We start from the raw sequence: 24,698 nt of genomic DNA, 5'->3' as shown, positions 1-24,698 counted from the left end.
TGCAAAAGGATAAATGTATCCTATTCCAACACAAGTGAGAACCGACAGATGATTAGCCATGCAGAAAACCGTAGAGAACATGTTTTCACTGAGAGGACGGATGGTAGCCATTGACAATGGTAATCCACCAACATACAGCCTGGCATGGAAGGGACATGCATTTTTGGAAGAAGAAGACAGTAGAAAAGCAGAAATTCAGAAGACAGATGATGAGCGGATAATTTGTATGCTTTTTGGCATTGTTTTTAGTAGATTTTTAGTATGATCTAGTTAGTTTTCATTATATTTTTATTAGTTTTTAGTTAAAATTCACTTTTCTGGACTTTACTATGAGTTTGTGTGTTTTTCTGTGATTTCAGGTATTTTCTGGCTGAAATTGAGGGACCTGAGCAAAAATCTGATCCAGAGACTCAAAAGGACTGCAGATGCTGTTGGATTCTGACCTCCCTGCACTCGAAGTGGATTTTCTGGAGCTACAGAAGCCCAATTGGCGCGCTCTCAACGGCGTTGGAAAGTAGACATCCTGGGCTTTCCAGCAATATATAATAGTCCATACTTTGCCCAAGATTTGATGGCCCAAACCGGCGTTCAAAGTCACCTCAAGAAATTCCAGCGTTAAACGCCGGAACTGGCACCTAATTGGGAGTTAAACGCCCAAACTGGCACTAAAGCTGGCGTTTAACTCCAAGGAGAGTCTCTACACGAAATTGCTTCATTGCTCAGCCCAAGCACACACCAAGTGGGCCCGGAAGTGGATTTTTATGTCATTTACTCATCTATGTACTAGTTTTCTATAAGTAGGACCTTTTACTATTGTATTGGGGAGAGCCTTTTGATCATGTTTTTATGATTGAACCCTCTTTGGGAGGCTGGCCATTCGGCCATGCCTAGACCTTGTTCTTATGTATTTTCAACGGTGGAGTTTCTACACACCATAGATTAAGGTGTGGAGCTCTGCTGTACCTCGAGTATTAATGCAATTACTATTGTTCTTCCATTCAATTCCGCTTGTTCTTTTACCAAGATATCACTTGTTCTTCAACATGATGAAGGTGATGATTGACGCCCATCACCATCCTCACCCATGAACAAGGTGACTGACAACCATTCTTGTTCTACAAGCATCTGAGGCTTAGTGAATATCTCTTGGATTCCTGATTGCACGATGCATGGTTGATCGCCTGACAACCGAGTGCTCGCCTGACAAACGAGCCAACCATTCCGTGAGATCAGAGTCTTCGTGGTATAGGCAAGAACTGATGGCGGCATTCAAGAGAATCCGGAAGGTCTAACCTTGTCTGTGGTATTCTGAGTAGGATTCAATGACTGAATGACTGTGACGTGCTTCAAACCTGTAACCTACTGGGCGTTAGTGACAGACGCAAAAGAGTGATTCTATTCCGGTAGGGGAGGGAACCAAACCGGTGATTGGCAGTACTGTGACAGAGTGCGTGCATTAGCTTTCACTGCGCGGATGGGAGGTAGCTGCTGACAACAGTGAAACCCTACACGAGCTTGCCATGGAAAGGAGTAAGAAGGATTGGATGAAGGCAGTAGGAAAGCAGAGAGACGGAAGGGAAGGCATCTTCATACACTTGTCTGAAGCTCTTACACCAATGATATACATAAGTATCACTATCCTTATCTTCTATGTTATTTTCGTTCATCATCATATACATTTGAGTTTGCCTGACTAAGATTTACAAGATGACCATAGCTTGCTTCAATGCTAACAATCTCCGTGGGATCGACCCTTACTCACGTAAGGTATTACTTGGACGACCCAGTGCACTTGCTGGTTAGTTGTGTGAAGTTGTAGTGATCACAATTTCGCGCACCAAGTTTTTGGCGCCGTTGCCGGGGATTGTTCAAGTTTTGAGCAAGCTTTTGGTAACAATGCCTGCGATTGTTCTAGTTTGGACAACTGACGGTTCATCTTGTTGCTTAGATTAGGTATTTATTTTTTTCGAAATTCTTGAAGATGAATTCTAGAGTTTCATGATGATTTATTGAAATCTGGCTGGCTGAGAAGCCATGTCTAATCTGATTGGACCGAGGTTTCAACTTATCACCACAAGAGCTTGTTGATTTTAATCAATCTTGCTTTTGGAGCAGTGATCTGCTAAGGCTTGGCTGACCTTTGGTCATGTCTAGTGTTTTGGACCGAAGCTTTCTTTGAAAGCTTGGCTGGCTGTGAAGCCATGTCTAATTCCTGGACCGGAGTCTTAGACTAGCATTGCACTGATTCCTGGAATTCTCATTAAGAATTTTGATACCTTTTCCCACTTAATTTTCGAAAAATACAAAAAAATTTGCAAAACCATAAAATCCAAAAATATTTCTTGTTTGAGTCTAGAGTCTCATCTTAAGTTTGGTGTCAAATGCATGTTTTTGTTATATTTTTCGAATCCATGCATATATTTCTTGTTTTGATCTTTAAATTCTATTGACTTGAGTGTTCATGTGTCTCATATAGTGTCAGTAGCACACAAACTGCTAAGATTGGTGTCTTGCATGCATTGTTAATTGATTCTTGTTGCATTTTGATTATTAAAAATCCAAAAATATTTTTAATTTGTGTCTTTTCAAGTCAATGATACAAAGAATTGAAGATTCAGAACATACTGCAGAGGAATTATACAGAAAAAGCTGAGCATTCAAAAATGCCCAGTGAAGAAGGCAGACTGGCGTTTAAACGCCAGCCAGGGTACCTGGTTGGGCGTTTAACGCCCAAAGAGGTAGCATTTTGGGCGTTAAACACCAGAATGTATACCATTCTGGGCGTTTAACGCCAGGATGGTGCTAGGGGGAAGATTTGTTTTCAAATCAATTTTTTTCAAGTTTTCAAAGTTTTTCAAAACCAAATCTTTTTCAAATCATATCTTTTCAATCAAATGTTTTCAAAATCAATTTCTTTCCTTTTTCAAAGATACTTACTAACAATTAATGATTTGATTGACCATTTTTTGCCTTTGCTATTAAGAAAGGTTTTATGTTTGAATCATATCTTTTCTTGTTAGGCAAGTCATTAATATTTCTTTTAAAATCATATCTTTTCAAATTGTTTTCAAATCATATCTTTTAAAATTGTTTTCAAATCATATCTTCTCAATCACATCTTTTTAAAACCATAACTTTTCAATCAAATCTTTTTAACCTCATCTTTTTTTAAAATAGTTTTCAATCAAATCTTTTTGATTTCTAATTTCAAAATCTTTTTCAAAAATCACTTGATCTCTTTCTCACTCTTGTTTTCGAAAATCAATTAAGTGTTTTTCAAAATGTTTTCAAAATCTATTACTTAATTTTCGAAAATTCTCTTCCCTCCTTCCCACATCCTACTATTTATGGAGTACCACTCCTTCTAAATGCACAATTCGAACCTTATCTAATTAAAGTTCGAATTCTTCTTCTCCTTCTTCTTTCTATTTCTCTTTTCCTCTGACACTTCAAGGAATCTCTATACTGTGACATAGAGGATTCCACATTTTCTTTTTCTCTTTTCTTTCATATGAGTAGGAGCAGAGACAAAGGCATTCTTGTTGAAGCTGATCCTGAACCTGAAAGGACCTTGAAGAGAAAGCTAAGAGAAGCCAAAGCACAACTCTCTTTAGAGGACCTGACCGAATTCTTCAAGGAAGAAGAACCCATGGCAGCCGAAAACAACAACAATGTAAACAATGCAAGGAAGGTGCTGGGTGACTTTACTGCACCTACTCCTGATTTCTATGGGAGAAGCATCTCTATTCCTGCCATTGGAGCAAACAACTTTGAGCTTAAGCCTCAATTAGTTTCTCTAATGCAACAGAATTGCAAGTTCCATGGACTTCCAATGGAAGATCCTCATCAGTTCTTAGCTGAATTCTTGCAAATCTGTGACACAGTCAAGACTAATGGGGTTAACCCTGAGGTCTACAGACTGATGCTATTCCCTTTTGCTGTAAGAGACAGAGCTAGAATATGGTTGGATTCTCAACCTAAAGAAAGCCTGGACTCTTGGGAAAAGCTAGTCAATGCCTTCTTGGCAAAGTTCTTTCCACCACAAAGATGGAGTAAGCTTAGAGTGGAAGTCCAGACCTTCAGACAGAAGGATGGAGAATCCCTCTATGAAGCTTGGGAAAGATACAAACAATTAATCAGAAGATGTCCTTCAGACATGCTTTCTGAATGGAGCATCATAGGTATTTTCTATGATGGTCTCTCTGAACTATCCAAGATGTCTTTGGATAGCTCTGCTGGAGGATCTCTTCATCTGAAGAAGACGCCTGCAGAAGCTCAAGAATTGATTGAAATGGTTGCAAATAACCAATTCATGTACACTTCTGAAAGGAATCCTGTGAACAATGGGACTAGTCAGAAGAAAGGAGTTCTTGAGATTGACACTCTGAATGCCATATTGGCTCAGAACAAGATATTGACTCAACAAGTCAATTTGATTTCTCAAAGTCTGTCTGGAATGTAAAATGCACCAAGCAGTACTAAGGAAGCTTCATCTGAGGAAGAAGCCTATGATCCTGAGAACCCTTCTATGGAAGAGGTGAATTACCTAGGAGAACCCTATGGAAACACCTACAATTCTTCATGGAGAAATCACCCCAATTTCTCATGGAAGAATCAAGAGAGACCTCAACAAGGTCTCAATAACAATAATGGTGGAAGAAACAGGTTTAGCAATAGCAAGCCTTTTCCATCATCTTCTCAGCAACAGACAGAGAGTTCTAAGCAGAATACTTCTGACTTAGCAACAATGGTCTCTGATCTAATAAAGACCACTCAAAGTTTCATGAATGAAACAAGGTCCTCCATCAGAAATTTGGAAGGACAAGTGGGTCAGCTGAGCAAGAAAGTCACTGAACTCCCTCCTAGCACTCTCCCAAGTAATACAGAAGAAAATCCAAAAGGAGAGTGCAAAGCCATAGATATGGCCGAATATGGAGAGGAAAGAGAAGAGGAGGACGCCACTGAGGAAGACCTCAGTGAGCGTGTACCAATCTCCTCTGAGTTCCAATGGGAATCTGAGGCTCAAAATGAGACCATAGAGATTCCATTGGACTTACTTCTGCCATTCATGAGCTCTGATGAGTATTCTTCCTCTGAAGAGGATGAGTATGTCACTGAAGAGCAAGTTGCTAAATACCTTGGAGCAATCATGAAACTGAATGACAAGTTATTTGGAAATGAGACTTGGGAGGATGAACCTCCCTTGCTCACCAAAGAACTGGATGACTTGTCTAGGCAGAAACTGCCTCAAAAGAGGCAGGATCCTGGGAAGTTTCTATACCTTGTACCATAGGCACCATGACCTTCAAGAAGGCCTTGTGTGACTTAGGGTCAAGTGTAAACCTCATGCCCCTCTCTGTAATGGAGAAATTAGGGATCCTTGAGGTGCAAGCTGCAAGAATCTCATTAGAGATGGCAGATAATTCAAGAAAACAAGCTCATGGACTTGTAGAGAATGTTTTGGTGAAGATTGAAGACCATTACATTCCTACTGACTTCATAGTCCTAGAGACTGGGAAGTGCATGGATGAATCCATCATCCTTGGCAGACCCTTCCTAGCCACAGCAAAAGCTGTGATTGATGTTGATAGAGGAGAGTTGATCATTCAAGTGAATGAAGAATCCTTGGTGTTTAAGGCCCAAGGACATCCCTCTATCATCATGGAGAGGAAGCATGAAGAGCTTCTCTCAAAACAGAGCCAAGCAGAGCCCCCACAGTCAAACTCTAAGTTTGGTGTTGGGAGGCCACAACCAAACTCTAAGTTTGGTGTTGAACCCCCACATTCACACTCTAAGTTTGGTGTTGGGAGGTTCCAACATTGCTCTGATCATTTCTGAAGCTCCATGAGAGTCCTCTGTCAAGCTAATGACATTAAAGAAGCGCTTGTTGGGAGGCAACCCAATGTTTTATAGTTAACTATTTCCTTTTGTTATTTTATCTTTTTTGTAGGTTGATGATCATAAGAAGTCACAAAAACAATGAAAAAAGCAAAAACAGAATGAAAAACAGGAAGAAAAACAGCACACCCTGGAGGAGAAGAAGCTGGCGTTCAAACGCCAGTAATGCTAGCTGTTGGGCGTTTAACGCCCAGTCTGGCACCATTCTGGGCGTTTAAACGCCAGAAAGGGGCACCAGACTGGCGTTAAACGCCAGTAAAGGGCAACAACCTGGCGTTAAACGCCAGGAATGGGCACCAGCCCGGCGTTTAACGCCAGAAATAGCTCAAAACGTGATTTTGAGCAACATTTGGTGCAGGGATGACTTTTCCTTGACACCACAGGATCTGTGGACCCCACAGGACCCCACCATCACTCTCTCTCTTCTTCCCCCACTCACCAATCACCTCAATACCTCTTCCCCAAAAACCCTTCACCTATCAAATCCCATCTTTCTCTTCACCACTCACATCCATCCTTCATAAATCCCCACCAATCTCACCCTTCAAATTCAAACCACTTTCCCTCCCAAACCCACCCTCCATGGCCGAACCATTACACCCCTCTTCCTCATTTCTTCTTCTTCTACTCTATTCTTTCTTCTTTTGCTCGAGGACGAGCAAACATTTTAAGTTTGGTGTGGTAAAAGCGTTGCTTTTTCATAACCGTTTATGGCATCCAAGGCCGGAGAAACCTCTAGAAAGAGGAAAGGGAAGGCAAAAGCTTCCACCTCCGAGTCATGGGAGATGGATAGATTCCTCTCAAGGGTGCATCAAGTCCACTTCTATGAAGTTGTGGCCTTGAAGAAGGTGATCCCCGAGGTCCCCTTTTCACTCAAAAAGGGTGAATATCCGGAGATCCGCCATGAGATCCGAAGAAGAGGTTGGGAAGTACTCACCAACCCCATTCAACAAGTCGGAATCTTGATGGTTCAAGAGTTCTATGCCAATGCATGGATCACCAAGAACCATGACCAAAGCGTGAACCCGAATCCCAAGAATTATCTCACTATGGTTCGGGGGAAATACTTGGATTTTAGTCTGGAGAGTGTGAGGGTGGCGTTCAACTTGCCTATGATGCAAGGAGATGAGCATCCTTACACTAGAAGGGTCAACTTTGATCAAAGGTTGGACCAAGTCCTCACAACCATATGTGAAGAGGGCGCACAATGGAAGCAAGATTCAAGAGGAAAGCCGGTTCAATTGAGAAGGCATGACCTCAAGCCCGTGGCTAGAGGATGGTTGGAGTTCATACAATGCTCAATCATTCCCACTAGCAACCGGTCCGAAGTTACCATAGACCGGGCCATCATGATTCATAGCATCATGATTGGAGAAGAAATAGAGGTTCATGAAGTTATAGCCCAAGAACTCTATAAGGTGGCGGACAAGACCTCCACCTTTGCAAGGTTAGCCTTTCCTCATCTCATCTGTCACCTCTGTTATTCAGTTGGAGTTGACATAGAGGGAGATACCCCCATTGATGAGGACAAGCCCATCACCAAGAAAAGGATGGAGTACACAAGAGACCCCTCTCACCATGAGATCCCTGAGATTCCTCAAGGGATGCACTTTCCTCCACAAAATTATTGGGAGCAATTAAACACCTCCCTAGGAGAATTGGGTTCCAACATGGGACAACTAAGGGTGGAGCATCAAGAACACTCCATTCTCCTTCATGAAATTAGAGAAGACCAAAGAATCATGAGGGAGGAGCAACAAAGACAAGGAAGAGACATTGAGGAGCTCAAGCACTCCATAGGATCTTCAAGAGCAAGAAAGAGCCGCCATCACTAAGGTGGACCCGTTCCTTGATTTCCTTGTTCTTTATTCTTCTGTTTTTCGATTTTTATGCCTTATGTTTATCCATGTTTGTGTCTTGTGATCATTAGTGTCTTTGTGTCTATGCCTTAAAGTTATGAATGTCCTATGAATCCATCACCTCTCTTAATAAAAACGTGCTTAATTGAAAAGGAAAGAATTGCATGAATTCTGAATTTTATAATAGTTTAATTATTTTGATGTGGTGGCAACACTTTTGTTCTCTGAATGTATGCTTGAACAGTGCATATGTCTTTTGAACTTGTGGTTCATGAATGTTGGCTCTTGAAAGAATGATGAAAAAGGAGACATGTTACTGAGGATCTGAAAAATCATTAAAAATGATTCTTGAAGCAAGAAAAAGCAGAAAAAAAAAAAGAAACCGAAAAGAAAAAAAAAAGAAGAAAGAAAAAGAAAGAATAAGAGTTGTGATCCAAGGCAAATAAGAGTGTGCTTAAGAACCCTGGACACCTCTAATTGGGGACTTTAGCAAAGCTGAGTCACAATCTGAAAAGGTTCACCCAATTATGTGTCTGTGGCATGTATGTATCCGGTGGTAATACTGGAAGACAGAGTGCTTTGGGCCACAGCCAAGACTCAATAAGTAGCTGTGTTCAAGAATCATCATACTTAACTAGGAGAATCAATAACACTATCTGGATTCTAAGTTCCTAAGGAAGCCAATCATTCTGAATTACAAGGGATAGAGTGAGATGCCAAAACTATTCAGAGGCAAAAAGATAAAAGCCCCGCTCATCTAATTAATACTGATCTTCATAGATGTTTTTGGAGTTCATTGCATATTCTCCTCTTTTTATCTTATTTGATCTTCAGTTGCTTGGGGACAAGCAACAATTTAAGTTTGGTGTTGTGATGAGCGGATAATTTGTATGCTTTTTGGCATTGTTTTTAGTAGATTTTTAGTATGATCTAGTTAGTTTTCATTATATTTTTAATAGTTTTTAGTTAAAATTCACTTTTCTGGACTTTACTATGAGTTTGTGTGTTTTTCTGTGATTTCAGGTATTTTCTGGCTGAAATTGAGGGACCTGAGCAAAAATCTGATCCAGAGACTCAAAAGGACTGCAGATGCTGTTGGATTCTGACCTCCCTGCACTCGAAGTGGATTTTCTGGAGCTACAGAAGCCCAATTGGCGCGCTCTCAACGGCGTTGGAAAGTAGACATCCTGGGCTTTCCAGCAATATATAATAGTCCATACTTTGCCCAAGATTTGATGGCCCAAACCGGCGTTCAAAGTCACCTCAAGAAATTCCAGCGTTAAACGCCGGAACTGGCACCTAATTGGGAGTTAAACGCCCAAACTGGCACTAAAGCTGGCGTTTAACTCCAAGGAGAGTCTCTACACGAAATTGCTTCATTGCTCAGCCCAAGCACACACCAAGTGGGCCCGGAAGTGGATTTTTATGTCATTTACTCATCTATGTACTAGTTTTCTATAAGTAGGACCTTTTACTATTGTATTGGGGAGAGCCTTTTGATCATGTTTTTATGATTGAACCCTCTTTGGGAGGCTGGCCATTCGGCCATGCCTAGACCTTGTTCTTATGTATTTTCAACGGTGGAGTTTCTACACACCATAGATTAAGGTGTGGAGCTCTGCTGTACCTCGAGTATTAATGCAATTACTATTGTTCTTCCATTCAATTCCGCTTGTTCTTTTACCAAGATATCACTTGTTCTTCAACATGATGAAGGTGATGATTGACGCCCATCACCATCCTCACCCATGAACAAGGTGACTGACAACCATTCTTGTTCTACAAGCATCTGAGGCTTAGTGAATATCTCTTGGATTCCTGATTGCACGATGCATGGTTGATCGCCTGACAACCGAGTGCTCGCCTGACAAACGAGCCAACCATTCCGTGAGATCAGAGTCTTCGTGGTATAGGCAAGAACTGATGGCGGCATTCAAGAGAATCCGGAAGGTCTAACCTTGTCTGTGGTATTCTGAGTAGGATTCAATGACTGAATGACTGTGACGTGCTTCAAACCTGTAACCTACTGGGCGTTAGTGACAGACGCAAAAGAGTGATTCTATTCCGGTAGGGGAGGGAACCAAACCGGTGATTGGCAGTACTGTGACAGAGTGCGTGCATTAGCTTTCACTGCGCGGATGGGAGGTAGCTGCTGACAACAGTGAAACCCTACACGAGCTTGCCATGGAAAGGAGTAAGAAGGATTGGATGAAGGCAGTAGGAAAGCAGAGAGACGGAAGGGAAGGCATCTTCATACACTTGTCTGAAGCTCTTACACCAATGATATACATAAGTATCACTATCCTTATCTTCTATGTTATTTTCGTTCATCATCATATACATTTGAGTTTGCCTGACTAAGATTTACAAGATGACCATAGCTTGCTTCAATGCTAACAATCTCCGTGGGATCGACCCTTACTCACGTAAGGTATTACTTGGATGACCCAGTGCACTTGCTGGTTAGTTGTGTGAAGTTGTAGTGATCACAATTTCGCGCACCAACAGAGCAACTCCGAAACCTCAACCTGCTCTCTATTATTGAATAACAAGTACCATTCTTTTCATGCTCTTTTACCTTTCACAAAAAAATCCTTTTTATTATTAATCTCCTGACTAAGAGTTACAAGATAACCATAGCTTGCTTCAAGCCGGCAATCTCCGTGGGATCGACCCTTAGTCACGTAAGGTATTACATGGACGACCCAGTGCACTTGCTGGTTAGTTGTGCGGAGTTGCAAAAGTGTGATTGAGACTTCGTGCGCCAAGTTTTTGGCGCCGTTGCTGGGGATTGTTCGAGTTTGGACAACTGACGGTTCATCTTGTTACTTAGATTTGGAAAATTTTATTTTTTTTGGTTTAGAGTCACTAGAGTTGCATCTTTTAATTTTTTTTCCTTTTCAAAAATCTTATTTTTCTTTATTAATTTTTTATTTTTCTTTGAGTTTAGTGTGATTTGCATGTTTTTAGTTTTCCTTCATATTTTTAATTATATGTTCTTAGTTCTTTCTTGATCTTCAAATTGTTCTTGTTTGGTATCTTTTGTTGCTTGTTATCTTATACATTTTTGAATTATCAGTGTCCAAAGTATAAAAATTTTTAAGTTTGGTGTCTTCTATGTTTTTGTTTTCTTAAAAATTTTCAAAATTTGTTCTTGGTGTTCATCTTGATCTTCAAAGTGTTCTTGGTGTTCATCTTGACATTCATATTTTTCTTGTTTGTTTTCTTTGTTTTGATCGAAAAATTCTAAGTTTGGTGTTATTTTACTATTTTTCTCTTTCCTCATTAAATTCAAAAATACATATTCGTTTATTTACTCATTATTTTCGAATCCCTTGGGTTGACTTGGTCAAAATTTTTATAAATCATATCTTTTTCAAATCATATTTTTTTAAAATTTCTAAAATCATATCTTTTTCAAAACTTCCTAACCACCATCTCTCTTTTTATTTTTTTTTTCGAAAATCCTCATAAAAAATTTTCAAATCTTTTTAAATAATTAATTATTTTAGTTTTTAATTTTTTTATTATTATTATTATTTATTTCGGTCTGAAAATGAAAAAAATATATATATTAAAATAAAATTTTATTCACAACTCACATCACCTCCCTTTCTCCATCATGGACCTAAGTGGAACTGAACAGTCCAGAAGGACTCTGGGGTCAATATAATAACCCCACTACTACTTCATATGGGGTAGTATCTGTATACCCACTATCAGAACCAGTAATTTTAAGCTAAATCCCGAGCTCATTATCATGGTGCAGCAAAATTGCCAGTATTTCGGTCTTCCACAGGAAGAACCTACTGAGTTTCTGGCACAGTTCTTACAGATTGCTGACACGGTACATGATAAGGAAGTAGATCAGGATGTCTACAGATTATTACTATTTCCATTTGCTGTAATAGATCAAGCCAAAAGGTGGTTAAATAACCAACCTATAGCAAGCATAAAAACATGGAAATAGTTATCAGAAAAATTCCTGAATCAATATTTCCCTCCAAAAAGGATGACACAGTTAAGGCTGGACATCCAAGGCTTTAAACAAGAGGATAATGAATCCCTTTATGATGCCTGGGAGAGGTACAGAGAGATGCTAAGGAAATGCCCCTCTGAAATGTTTTCAGAATGGGTGCAGTTAGACATATTCTACTATGGGCTTACAGAAAAGGCCCAGATATCTCTAGACCACTCAGCCGATGGATCTTTATACATGAGAAAAATAATTGAAGAGACTCAAGAGCTTATAGATACAGTTGCTAGAAATCAGCATCTGTACTTAAGAAGTGAGTCCTCCATGAAAGAAGAGGCTAAGGCAGTATCCACTAAATTTAGTCCTCCAGAACAAGTTGTTGAACTCAATCAGCAACTCTTTTCTATAACAAAACAGCTAGCAGAATTTAAGGAGATGCTACGCGAAACCAAAGATGCTAACCAGAATATGGAAAAAGAATTAAATCAGACAAAATAGTAATTATCCAAGCAGATAACAGAAGAATGCCAAGCTGTTCATTTAAGGAGTGGAAAGAGATTGAACGTCTCAAATGAAAGCAGCAGGAAGCCAAGAAAAGAACATCTGACAGAGGATGACCAATTCACTACCCAAAATCCCTTTGAGGACCGTGAGAGCCCAGAGAGGAATGATTCTGGCATTCAAACGCCAGAAAAGGGTCAAAAACTAGTGTTAAACGCCCATTTAGCTGCCAACTCTGGCGTTCAAACGCCAGAAAAGGGCAGCAACATGGCGTTAAGCGCTAATAAAGATGCCAGTTCTGGCGTTCAAATGCCAGAAAAGGTGGCAATCTGGCGTTAAACGCCCATTCAGCACCCAATTCTGGCGTTCAAACGCCAATGAGGGATTAGGCACCTGCAAATGCTGATCACAACCCTCCTAAGCACACTTCTCCAACCACTTCTGTAGGTAATAAACCTACAGCAACTAAGGTTGAAGAATATAAAGGCAAGATGCCTTATCCTCAGAAACTCTGCCAAGCGGAATAGGATAAACAATTTGCCCACTTTGCAGACTATCTCAGAACTCTTGAAATAAAGATTCCATTTGTAGAGGCACTTGAGTAAAGACCCTCTTATGCTAAGTTCATGAAAGAGATCTTAAGTCATAAGAAGAATTGGAGAGAAACCAAAAAAGTTTTCCTCACTGAAGAATGCAGTGCAGTCATTTTGAAAAGCTTACCAGAGAATCTTAAAGATCCGGGAAGCTTTATGATACCATGCACATTAGAAGGTGCTTGTGCCAAGATAGCTCTATGTGATCTTGGGGCGAGTATCAACCTGATACCTGCATCTACTATCAGAAAGCTTGGTTTGACTGAAGAAGTCAAACCAACCCGGATATGTCTCCAACTTACTGATGGCTCTATTAAAATGCCATCAGGCATAATTGAAGACATGATGTCAAGGTTGGGCCATTCACCTTTCCCATTGACTTTGTAGTGCTGGAAATAGAGGAGCACAAGAGTGCAACTCTCATTCTAGAAAGACCTTTCCTAGCAACTGGACGAACTCTCATTGACGTCCAAAAAGGGGAAGTGACCCTGAGAGTCAATAAGGATGAGTTTAAGTTGAATGCTGTCAAAGCTATGCAGCTTCCAGACACATCAAAAGAATGCATGAGTGTTGACATTATTGACTTCCTGCTGGAAGAGGTCAATATAGCTGAGAGTCTCGAATTAGAGTTAGAAGACATTTTTAACGATGTTCAGCCTGATCTAGAGGAACCAGAGGAAACAGAAGAACCTCTGAAAACTCCTCAAGAAGAGGAGAAACCTCCTAAATCTGAGCTCAAACCAGTACCACCATCCTTGAAATACACTTTTTTGGGAGAAGATAACACTTTTCTGGTAATCATAAGCTCTACTTTAGAGCCACAGGAAGAGAAAGCACTGATCCAGGTGCTAAAGACACACAAGACAGCTCTTGGGTGGTCCATAAGTGATCTTAAGGGCATTAGCCCAGCCCGATGCATGCACAAGATCCTATTGGAGGATAATGCCAAGCCAGTGGTTCAACCACAGAGACGGCTGAACCCAGCCATGAAGGAGGTGGTGCAGAAAGAGGTCACTAAGTTACTAGAGGCTGGGATTATTTATCCTATTTTTGATAGCTCCTGGGTGAGCCCTGTCCAAGTTGTCCCGAAGAAGGGAGGCATGAGAGTGGTTCATAATGAAAAGAATGAACTGGTTCCTACAAGAACAGTTACAGGATGGCATATGTGTATTGACTATAGAATGCTCAATACAGCCACCAGAAGGGATCATTCTCCTCTGTCATTCATAGATCAGATGCTAGAGAGACTAGCAGGTCATCCATACTACTGCTTTCTGGATGGCTATTCATGTTACAACCAGATTGTAGTAGATCCTCAGGACCAAGAGAAAATAGCATTCACATGTCCATCTAGAGTATTTGCTTACAGACGGATGCCATTTGGCCTATGCAATGCACCTGCAACCTTTCAGAGATGCATACTCTCTATCTTCTCTTATATGGTGGAGAAATTTCTGGAAGTCTTCACGGATGACTTCTCAGTATTTGGAGACTCATTCAACTCCTGTCTTGACCATCTAGCACTTGTTCTAAAAAGGTGCCAAGAGACTAACCTGGTTTTAAACTGGGAGAAATGTCACTTCATGGTGACTGAAGGAATTGTCCTTAGGAATAAAATTTCGAACAAAGGAATAGAGGTGGATCAAGCTAAGATATAAGTAATTGAAAAATTACCACCACCTGCCAATGTTAAGGCAATCCTAAGCTTTCTGGGGCATGCAGAATTCTATAGGAGGTTTATAAAAGATTTTTCAAAAATTGCCAAACCTCTGAGCAATCTCATAGCTACTAATACACCATTTGTCTTTGACACAGAGTGTTTGCAGGCCTTTGAGACTCTGAAAGCTAAGCTGGTCACAGCACCAGTCATTTCTACACCAGACTGGACACTACCATTTGAACTAATTTGTGATGCCAGTGACCATGCCATTGGTACAGTATTAGGACAGAGGCATGACAAGCTTCTGCATGTCATTTATTATGCTAGTCATGTTTTAAATGACGCATAGAAGAATTACATAACCACAGAGAAGGAGTTACTTGCAGTGGTTTATGCCATTGACAAGTTCAGATCTTATTTAGTAAGATCAAAAGTGATTGTGTACACTAACCATGCCGCTCTTAAATATCTCCTCACAAAGCAGGATTCATAACCCAGACTCAAAAGGTGGGTGTTGCTTCTGCAAGAGTTCGATATAGAAATAAGAGACAGAATAGGGACAGAGAACCAAGTAGCTCATCACCTGTCCCAGATAGAACCAGTAGCAGGAGCATCCCTCCATCCTACTGAGATCTCGAAAACCTTTTCGGATGAGCAACTCTTTGCCATTCAGGAAGTACCATGGTTTGCAGACATTGCAAACTATAAAGCTGTGAGATTCATACCCAAGGAGTACAGCAAGATGCAAACAAAAAAATTGGTTTTTGATGCAAAGTACTACTTATGAGATGAACCATATCTCTTTAAGAGGTGTGCAGACGAAATAATATGTAGATGTATGCCTAGAGAAGAGGCGCAGAAGATCCTATGGCACTGCCATGGATCACAGTATGGAGGATATTTTGGAGGTGAGTGAACAGCCACAAGGGTTCTCCAATGTGGCTTCTACTGGCCTACTCTCTATAGAGACTCCCGAGAGTTTGTACGTAACTGTGACAGTTGCCAGAGAGCTGGTAATCTGCCTCACGGTTATGCCATGTCTCAACAAGGGATCTTGGAGATTGTGTTGTTTGATGTATGTGGCATTAACTTTATGGGACATTTCCTACCATCATATTCAAACACTTACATTCTTGTGGCAGTATATTATGTATCTAAATGGCTAGAAGCAATTTCAACACCCACTAATGATACTAGGACAGTGCTAAAATTCCTCCAGAAGCATATTTTCAGCAGATTTGGTGTCCCTATAGTACTAATCAGTGATGAGGCACTCATTTTTGCAATAAACAGCTTGACTCTGCTCTGGTCCAATATGGAATTAACCACAAAGTAGCAACCCCATATCACCCACAGACAAATGGGCAGGATGAAGTCTTAAATAGAGAACTAAAAAGAATCCTGGAACGGACTGTAAACACCCAGGGATTGGGCAAGAAGTCTGGATGATGCTCTGTGGGCATACAGAACTGCATTTAAGACTCTTATAGGGACTTCTCCATACCAGCTTGTGTATGAAAAAGCCTATCATCTGCCATTGGAATTGAAACACAAGGCCTACTGGGCAACCAGGTTCCTAAACCTTGATGCTAAGGTAGCTGGAGAGAAGAGATTACTCCAGTTGAATGAGCTAGAGGAGTTCAGACTCAATGCTTTCGAAAATGCCAAAATTTACAAGGAGAAAGCAAAAAGGTGGCATGACAGAAAGTTGTCATCTAGAGTCTTTGAGCCAGGACAGAAGGTTCTGCTATTCAACTCTAGGCTCAGATTATTCCCTGGGAAACTGAAATCCCAGTGAAAGGGACCATATGTGATTACAAGTGTGTCACCATATGGATATTTAGAGCTTCAAGATATTGAATCTGACAAAAAGTTCATTGTTAATGGGCAGAGAGTCAAACATTATCTTGAAGGCAATGTTAAGCAAGAATGCTCAAAGCTGAGACTAGATTAAAGTTTAGCAAAGTCCAGCTAAAGACAGTAAAGAAGCTCTTGCTGGGAGGCAACCAAGCCATTAGCATAAATTAGATGTTTATAACAATTATATGAGTCATCTTATTTTGCTATTCATGTTTGTCAATACATTTTAGTAAATAATTCAGAAAAATGAAGGTTCAGAACATAAAGCAGAAGAATCACAGAGAAAAAAAAGCTCACTGGCGTAAAAACGCCAATAAGGAGGCATTTTGGGCGTTAAACGCCAGAATGGGCAGCGTCCTAGGCGTTCAGAAAAACGCCCAGTGACAAAGGATTTCTAGCATTTAACGCCAACTAGGGTACCTGGCTGGGCGTTAAACGCCCGGATTGGCCAGTAGATGGGCGTTAAATACCAGAATGGATACCATTCTAAGCGTTTAACGCCAGAACAGCAAGGGGAGGGGAATTTTGTTTTCAATTCAATTTTTTTCAAATTTTCATGTTTTAATTCATAATTTTCTGCATAAACATGTCACAAATATTCACCTTTCAATTTCAATTTTCAAAAATTAATGATTTTATAAATTTTTTTTAATTCTTTTTTAATTCGTTTTCAAAACAATTTTAAACCTCATTTTTTTCAATTTCTTTCCAAACCTTTTCTTCATCCACCTTATCTTTTATTTCTTAGATGCATTAACCAAAATTTTGATTTCAATTCCTCATATGTTCTTCATATCTTTCAAAATTTTAAAATCCTATCTTTTTCATATCATCTTTATCTTTTACCAATCATATCTTTCTATCATATCTTTGTCAAAAAATTTCAAAACCCACCCCCTCCCTTTTTAATCCCATTCGGCCATCCCCCTTTATTCACCATTCGAATCCTTCTCTCCTTCTATCCCTCTTCTTTCATTTCTTTTGCTTGACGACAAGTAAACCTCTAAGTTTGGTGTGTTTTTCCGTGATCACTGAGCTAAAACTCACCAAGATCATGGTCCCTAAAGGAAAACAAACCACTCCAAGAGGCAAGAAAGAGAACAATCCAAGATCTTGAATGCATGAGAGATTCTGCACCAAAGAACATGCAGACCATTACTTCAAAATCACGTGCAGAAGATCAGTGATCCCGGAAGTTAAATTCGATCTGAAAGAAGGCGAATATCTGGAGATCCAAGAGTAGATTCGAAACAGAAGCTGGGAAATCCTAGCCAATCCTGAGATGAATGTGGGAAGAAACATGGTCCACGAATTCTATACAAATCTGTGGCTAACAGATAAGCAAAGAATAGAGAGAACTACCTTCCACACCTTCTGGACTATGGTCAAGGGGAAGATTATTTACTTTCACCATGACAAAGTAAGAGAAGTCCTCAAATTTCCTCAACTGCAAGATGATCCAGAATCCTTTAATAGGAGAATGGCTAAAGATAAAAAGCTGGATCAAGTTCTAGAGGACATATGCCTCCCTAGAACCAAGTGGATAACCAACACAAAAGGTGTCCCAAACTAACTAAAGACGGGAGATCTCAAACCAGTTGCTAAGGGCTGGCTGGATTTCATTGGGCATTCTATACTTCCCACAAGTAACCATTTATAGGGTTTATCTTGTATTGATTTTAGGGGATTTTATCACCTTTTACCCACATTTATTCAATGAAATAGCATGATTTCATGATTGTCCCTTAATTTGTGCTTAGATGTGAAAACATGCTTTTTAGGCCTTTAACTTGATGATTTTAATCTCCCTTTGATTCCACTAGATGCCTTGATGTGTTTGTTAGTGATTTCAGATTGAAAAGGCTAGGAATGGATTAAAGGAGTGAAGAGGAAAGCATGAAAAGTGGAGAAATCATGAAAAGCCAAAGAGTTGAAGTCGCCCATGGACGCGCGCGCGCACCTGGCGCCTAAGCGCACCTTGCAAATTACCCCATGGACACGTACGCGAGCTGTGCACGTACGCGTCGGTGCCGATATATGCTTTTTTAATGATTTCGCACCCAACGAATTCTCAAGGGTTGTGGGGCCCAATTGCAACCAACTTTGGCGCCTAAACTACTATTTAAAGCCAAGGATTGAAGAGCAAAGGGGAGACATTCATTCACACTCATTAGGATTAGTTTAGAGTTAGTTTTAGAGAGAGAAGCTCTCACTTCTCTCTAGGATTAGGATTAGGATTAGGATTATTTCTTAGATCTAGGTTTTAATATTTGCTTTCTTCTACTTCTACCTTTCAATTCTTTGTTGTTACATTCATCTTCCTCTATTCTTTTGTTGTAATTTCCTTTATGTTGTTCTTATACTTTGTTGTAGATCTACTTTTGTTCCTTCTACTTTCTTTCAATTCAATTCAAGGTAATCCATAAAAATTGTGTTTCTTTTGATTGTTGTCGTTAATTCCTTGTAATAATTATTGTTAGATTCTATTCTTGTTGACAATTTGCTTTGCTTTTCTTTTATACCTTCCAAGTGTTTGATAAAATGCTTGGTTGGACTTTAGTATAGATTTTGTTCCTCTTGTCTTTGGTTGAGTAATTAGTGACTCTTGAGTTATCAAATTCCTTTGTTGATTGATAATTAGAAGTTGCTAATTGATTTGAATGCCTCTAAAGCTAGTCTTTCCTTTAATAGTTGATTAGGACTTGAGGAATCAAATTAATTGATCCACTTGACTTTTCTCCATGGTTAGAGGTTAACTAAGTGGTAGTAATGAACAATTTGTGGTCACAATTGAGGAGGATAACTAAGATAGGACTTCTAGTTCTCATATCTTGCCAAGAGCTTTGTTAGTTGTTAGTTTATTTCCTCTGCAATTTATCTTTCATGTCTAATATCTCAAAAACCCCAAATATAACTCACAACCAATAACAAGACACTTCATTACAATTCTTAGGGAGAACGACCCGAGGTTTGAATACTTCGGTTTATAAATTTTAGGGGTTTGTACTAGTGACAAACAACTTTTTGTATGAAAGGATTATTGCTCGGTTTAGAAACTATACTTTACAACGAGATTTCATTAGTGAAATTCTAAACCATCAAAAATCCAATCATCAAAATGGCGCCGTTGCCGGGGAATTGCAATGGTGTTATGTTATTGGTTATTGTATATATGTGAATAGTGTGAATATTTTGCTTTTTGCTTTAATTTCTAGTTGTAGAGTTTTGTTTCTCTTGTTTTCTATTGGCTTTTGTTTTTATTTTCTCTTTTCATCATGAATTCTCACTTTGGCTATGTGTGTGATTACAATTATGTTGTAGGAGATGTGAATTTCAATGACAACATGCACCAAGGATGGGACAACCAAAGGTGGGAGGAGCCATATGCATATGATCAATCCTCATGGCAACAACCTCCACCAATGCACTATGAAGAAGAGCCATTCTATGATGCATATCAATCCAATGGCTATGGTGAATCTCCTTGTGACTTTCAAGAATCACCACCATATGCCTATAAACCCCATCCTCAACATAGCTTTGAACTACCATGCTCACAAGCCCCATACCACCAAACACCTCCATATGATCCTAATCCTTATCCACCATACCAACCACCTTTTGAGCCATATGAGCCATACATAGAACCACCACAATCTCAATATTTCCAAGAACCACCATCAATAAATGAAAACTTTCAACCACAAGATGAATTCTACCCTCCACCACTACCTCACATGGAAGAATATTCATGTCCATCGATCCAAGAGCCATATGATCCTAATCATGATATCCAAGCGGAACAAGAGTCAAGGGATCGTCTCAAGGAAGAATTGGATCAATTTCAAGCAACCATGGAGCATGTTGTGCAACAAGTGGAAAAAATGGAGAATGTTAAACCACCACACCCTAATTATGATGAACTACCCTCTTATTATGAACCCTTCCTCCAAAATAATGAACCCTCCTATCCACCCCAACCTCCAATGGATGACATCCTTGATGTTCTTGTGCAAGGACTTGAGGAATCAAATTGATTCATCCACTTGACTTTCCTCCATGGTTAGAGGTTAACTAAGTGGTAGCAATGAACAATTTATGGTAACAATTGAGGAGGATAACTAGGATAGGACTTCTAGTTCTTATATCTTGCCAAGAGCTTTGTTAGTTGTTAGTTTATTTCCTTTGCAATTTATCTTTCATGTCTAATATCTCAAAAATCCCAAATATAACTCACAACCAATAACAAGACACTTCATTACAATTCCTAGGGAGAACGACCCGAGGTTTGAATACATCGGTTTATAAATTTTAGGGGTTTGTACTAGTGACAAACAACTTTTTGTATGAAAGGATTATTGCTCGGTTTAGAAACTATACTTTACAACGAGATTTCATTAGTGAAATTCTAAACTGTCAAAAATCTAATCATCAAGTTACTGTAAAAAGGGCAATGATGATTCACTGTATTATATTGGGAAGAGAGGTGGAGGTTCATCAGCTAATTCCTTGTGAAATGTACAAAATTGCACAAAAGGAATCTACTGAGGCCAAATTGGCTTACCCAAGCTTGATCTATCTGTTATGTAAGGATGCAAAAGTACAAATGGGAGTGGATGAGTTCATCCCAACTGAGCACTCAATCACTAAAAAGATAATGGATGGATCTCAAGCTCAAGACAACCCCACCAAGAGGAGGGTGCATGAGCTTCTCCCAAAAATCCCCAATTTAACTATTGGGTTCGCTTAGAAGCATCTGTTACAAAGCTGCAAAAAGCTGTGGATCAATTCAAAGAAGAGCAGCAGAATCAGAACAGCATGCTTTGCAAATTGCTTAAGAAACAAGAGCAGTAAGGGCGTGAGCTACAGTAGCTAAAGCGCCAGAGGCTATCCCTGAAGCACCAGGCATCCCACAGATTAAAGGAGCAGCTATCTCCCAAAATCAAGGTTGTTGAGTCCTAACACTGTGATAACTTTTGTTGTTAGGGACCTATATTAGAATTGCATGAGCATTAGTATTGGGATTACATGAGCATTAGTATTAGTTTTATCAATTTGGGTATAATTTAATTTTTTTATCATCATCAAACATGAATAAAATAGTAGATTTTTTTTAGAAGAGCAAGGGTGCAAATATCTCGAGTATATAATAAGAAAAATTCAAATTATTTATATGTGGTGGCATTGCTTTAGCTCTCTGAATGAAGGCATAAATAGTGTATAACTTTTTTACATACTGAAATTTAAGTAATGTTTGACTCTTGAAAGAAGGAGGTAAACGGAGAAATGTTATTGATAATCTAAAAAATCATGAAATTGATTATTGAAGCAAGAAAAAGCAGTGAAGAACACAAAACTTGCGAAAAAAAATTTGTGAAAAATAAAGAAAAAAAGAAAAAGAAAAAAAAAAGCAAGAAGAAAAAGCCAATAGCCCTTTAAACCAAAAGGCAAGGGTAAAAAGGATCCAAGGCTTTGAGCATTAATGGATAGGAGGGCTCAAGGGAATAAAATCCTGGCCTAAGCGGCTACATCATGCTGTCCCTGGTCATGTGCTTGTGTTATGAAGGTCCAAGTGAGAAGCTTGAGACTGAGTGGTTAAAGTTGTAATCCAAAGCAAAAACAGTGTGCTTAAGAACTCTAGGCACCTCTAACTGGGGGACTCTAGCAAAGCTGAGTCACAATCTGAAAAGGTTCACCCAGTTAGGTGTTTGTGGCATTTATGTATCTGGTGGTAATACTGGAAAACAAGATGCTTAGGGTCACGGCCAAGACTCATAAAGTAGCTGTGTTCAAGAATCAACATACTAAACTAGGAGAATCAATAACACTATCTGCATGCTGAGTTATGAAGGAAGCCAATCATTCTGAGTTTCAAGGGATAAAATGAGATGCCAAAACTACTCAGAAGCAAAAAGTTATAAGCCTCGCTCATCTAATTTGAATTTGAGCTTCATTGAAGACTCTGAGATTTTATTGCACCACAATCTTCTTTTCATCCTATTTTATTTGTCTAGTTGCTTGGGGACAAGCAACAGTTTAAGTTTGGTGTTGTGATGAGCAGATATTTTATACCCTTTTTGGTAGGGTTTTCATATAGTTTTTAGCATGTTTTATTCACTTTTTGTTTCATTTTTATTAATTTTTATGCAAAAATCACATTTCTGGACTTTACTATGAGTTGGTATGTTTTAATGCAATTACTACTGTTTCCAGGGGTGAGGAGCTCACTCGTATTTCAACTTGAAAAATGTGATGATCCGTGACACTTATCATCATTCCCAACTTATGAACGCGTGCCTGACAACCACTTCCGTTCTACACGAGCTCAACATAGTCATTGGGTGACAGCTTGAGTGTGTATCTCTTAGGTGACAACCACTTCCGTTCTACCTGTATCTCCTGACAACAGAGCACTCAAACTCGTGAGATCTGAACCTTCGTAGTAGAGGCTAGAACCAATTGGCGGCATTTCTGAGATCCAGAAAGTCTAAACCTTGTCTGTGGTATTCCGAGTAAGATCTGGGATGGGATGACTGTGACGAGCTTCAAACACGCGAATGTTGGGCACAGTGACAGTGCACAAAAGGATAAATGTATCCTATTCCGACACAAGTGAGAACCGACAGATGATTAGCCATGCGGGAAACCGTAGAGGACATGTTTTCACTGAGAGGACGGATGGTAGCCATTGACAATAGTGATACACCAACATACAGTCTGCCATGATAGGGACATGCATTTTTAGAAGAAGACAGTAGGAAAGCAAAAATTCAGAAGATAGAGCAACTCCAAAACCTCAACCTGCTCTCTTTTATTGAATAACAAGTACCATTCTTTTCATGCTCTTTTACCTTTCACAAACAAAATCCTTTTTATTATTAATCTCTTGACAAAAAGTTACAATATAACTGTTCATACCCTGACCGAGCTCTCCTAAACTCGGCCACCCCACCAAAGGTCCGACCTCGTCCTAAAGGCCCACACCTGAGGTCGGACCTCGGACCAATAGAGGGAAAAGGCCCATCAAGAGGAGCGAAGCCCAAAACCTAAAGGCCGAAAAGGCCTAGGAAAGGCGGTTCCACAGAGATAAAGATAAAACTCCCAAAAGATAAGATAAGATAAGAATATCTTATCCAGGGATGATCACAGCCAACTACTATAAATACACTGGAGCACCCAGGTATAACTCATACTCTAATTCTACTTGATATCTGCTTGGACCCATGCTAACTTAAGCATCGGAGTGTCATTGCAGGTACAACCCCCCGCCGTTCAGCACACCAAGCTCGGGTCACAGACCCCCACCTCGGGCCTTGCCAGACGACCGAGCTGCACGTTTCAGGTAACCCTCGGAACATTGGCGCCGTTGCCGGGGAACCTGGAAGTCATCCATGGCGGACGACCCTCCCAACAATAACCACGCTACATCAGAACAAGAAGAGGAAGTTGACACCGGAGAACGGCCAGACAGCCCTCTATCACCACGCACTCCAGGGGGAAACAAACAGAATCGCCCAAAGACATCACTCCTAGACAAAGATCCACAAAATCCCGAAAAAGAAAAGAGTTCGGAGATTCTGGAAACAGTTCGGGCACAACAAGACCGGCTGAAACGACTCGAAGAGGACATAAAAAAGCAGAAGGAAACTGAACAAGATCTGAGAAGGGAGGCTCGCAAGCGCAGAGAATTAGAAGAAAAACTGCGGAGAATAGAAGCCAACCTGAAAGACAGGACGGAACGAGGCACCACCCCCGAAAACAATCATGACCCCTTCACACAAGAGATCATGAAGGAGAAAGTACCACGAAACTTCAAACCACCAGATATGGACCTCTACGACGGCACCACCGATCCAAGTCACCACCTCAGCAACTTTAGAAGCAGAATGTACCTCGTCGACGCCTCCGACGCAATTCGGTGCAAAGCCTTCCCCACCACCCTCACCAAGTCAGCCATGAAGTGGTTCGACAACCTACCACCAGGGTCAATCTCCAGCTTTGAGGACCTGACCAAAAAATTCTTAACAAGGTTCTCTATTCAAAAAGATAAGGCAAAACATGCCCCCAGTCTACTCGGGATCAAACAAGGCAACCAAGAAACCCTCCGAGAATACATGGAGCGATTCAACAAAGCCTGCCTGGACATACAACACTTGCCCACTGAAGCAGCCATCATGGGACTAGCAAACGGCCTAAAAGAAGGACCGTTTAGCCAATCCCTATCCAAACGATACCCGACCTCCTTATACGAGGTGCAAGAGCGAGCAGAAAAATATATCAACATGGAGGAAACCTCCCAGCTAAGAGACTCTTCCAGGAAAGAGTCAACCCACTCATTCCGAGATCGAGAT

General features: G+C 40.1%; 1 non-coding gene across 1 annotated transcript; it reads right to left on the bottom strand.

Annotated features, from left to right (window-relative positions):
• Positions 1-4,054: 4,054 nt before the first annotated feature.
• On the bottom strand, positions 4,055-4,162 carry LOC130953388 (small nucleolar RNA R71). Its single transcript, XR_009075558.1, has one exon. It is a non-coding gene; the product is annotated as a small nucleolar RNA R71 (small nucleolar RNA).
• Between the last annotated feature and the right edge of the window lie 20,536 nt (positions 4,163-24,698).

Source organism: Arachis stenosperma, chromosome 9 (assembly GCF_014773155.1).
Source record: "Arachis stenosperma cultivar V10309 chromosome 9, arast.V10309.gnm1.PFL2, whole genome shotgun sequence".
Taxonomy (NCBI): Eukaryota; Viridiplantae; Streptophyta; class Magnoliopsida; order Fabales; family Fabaceae; genus Arachis; species Arachis stenosperma.
Note: the sequence above shows the minus strand (reverse complement) of the source record. Positions and strands in the feature narration are given on the sequence as shown.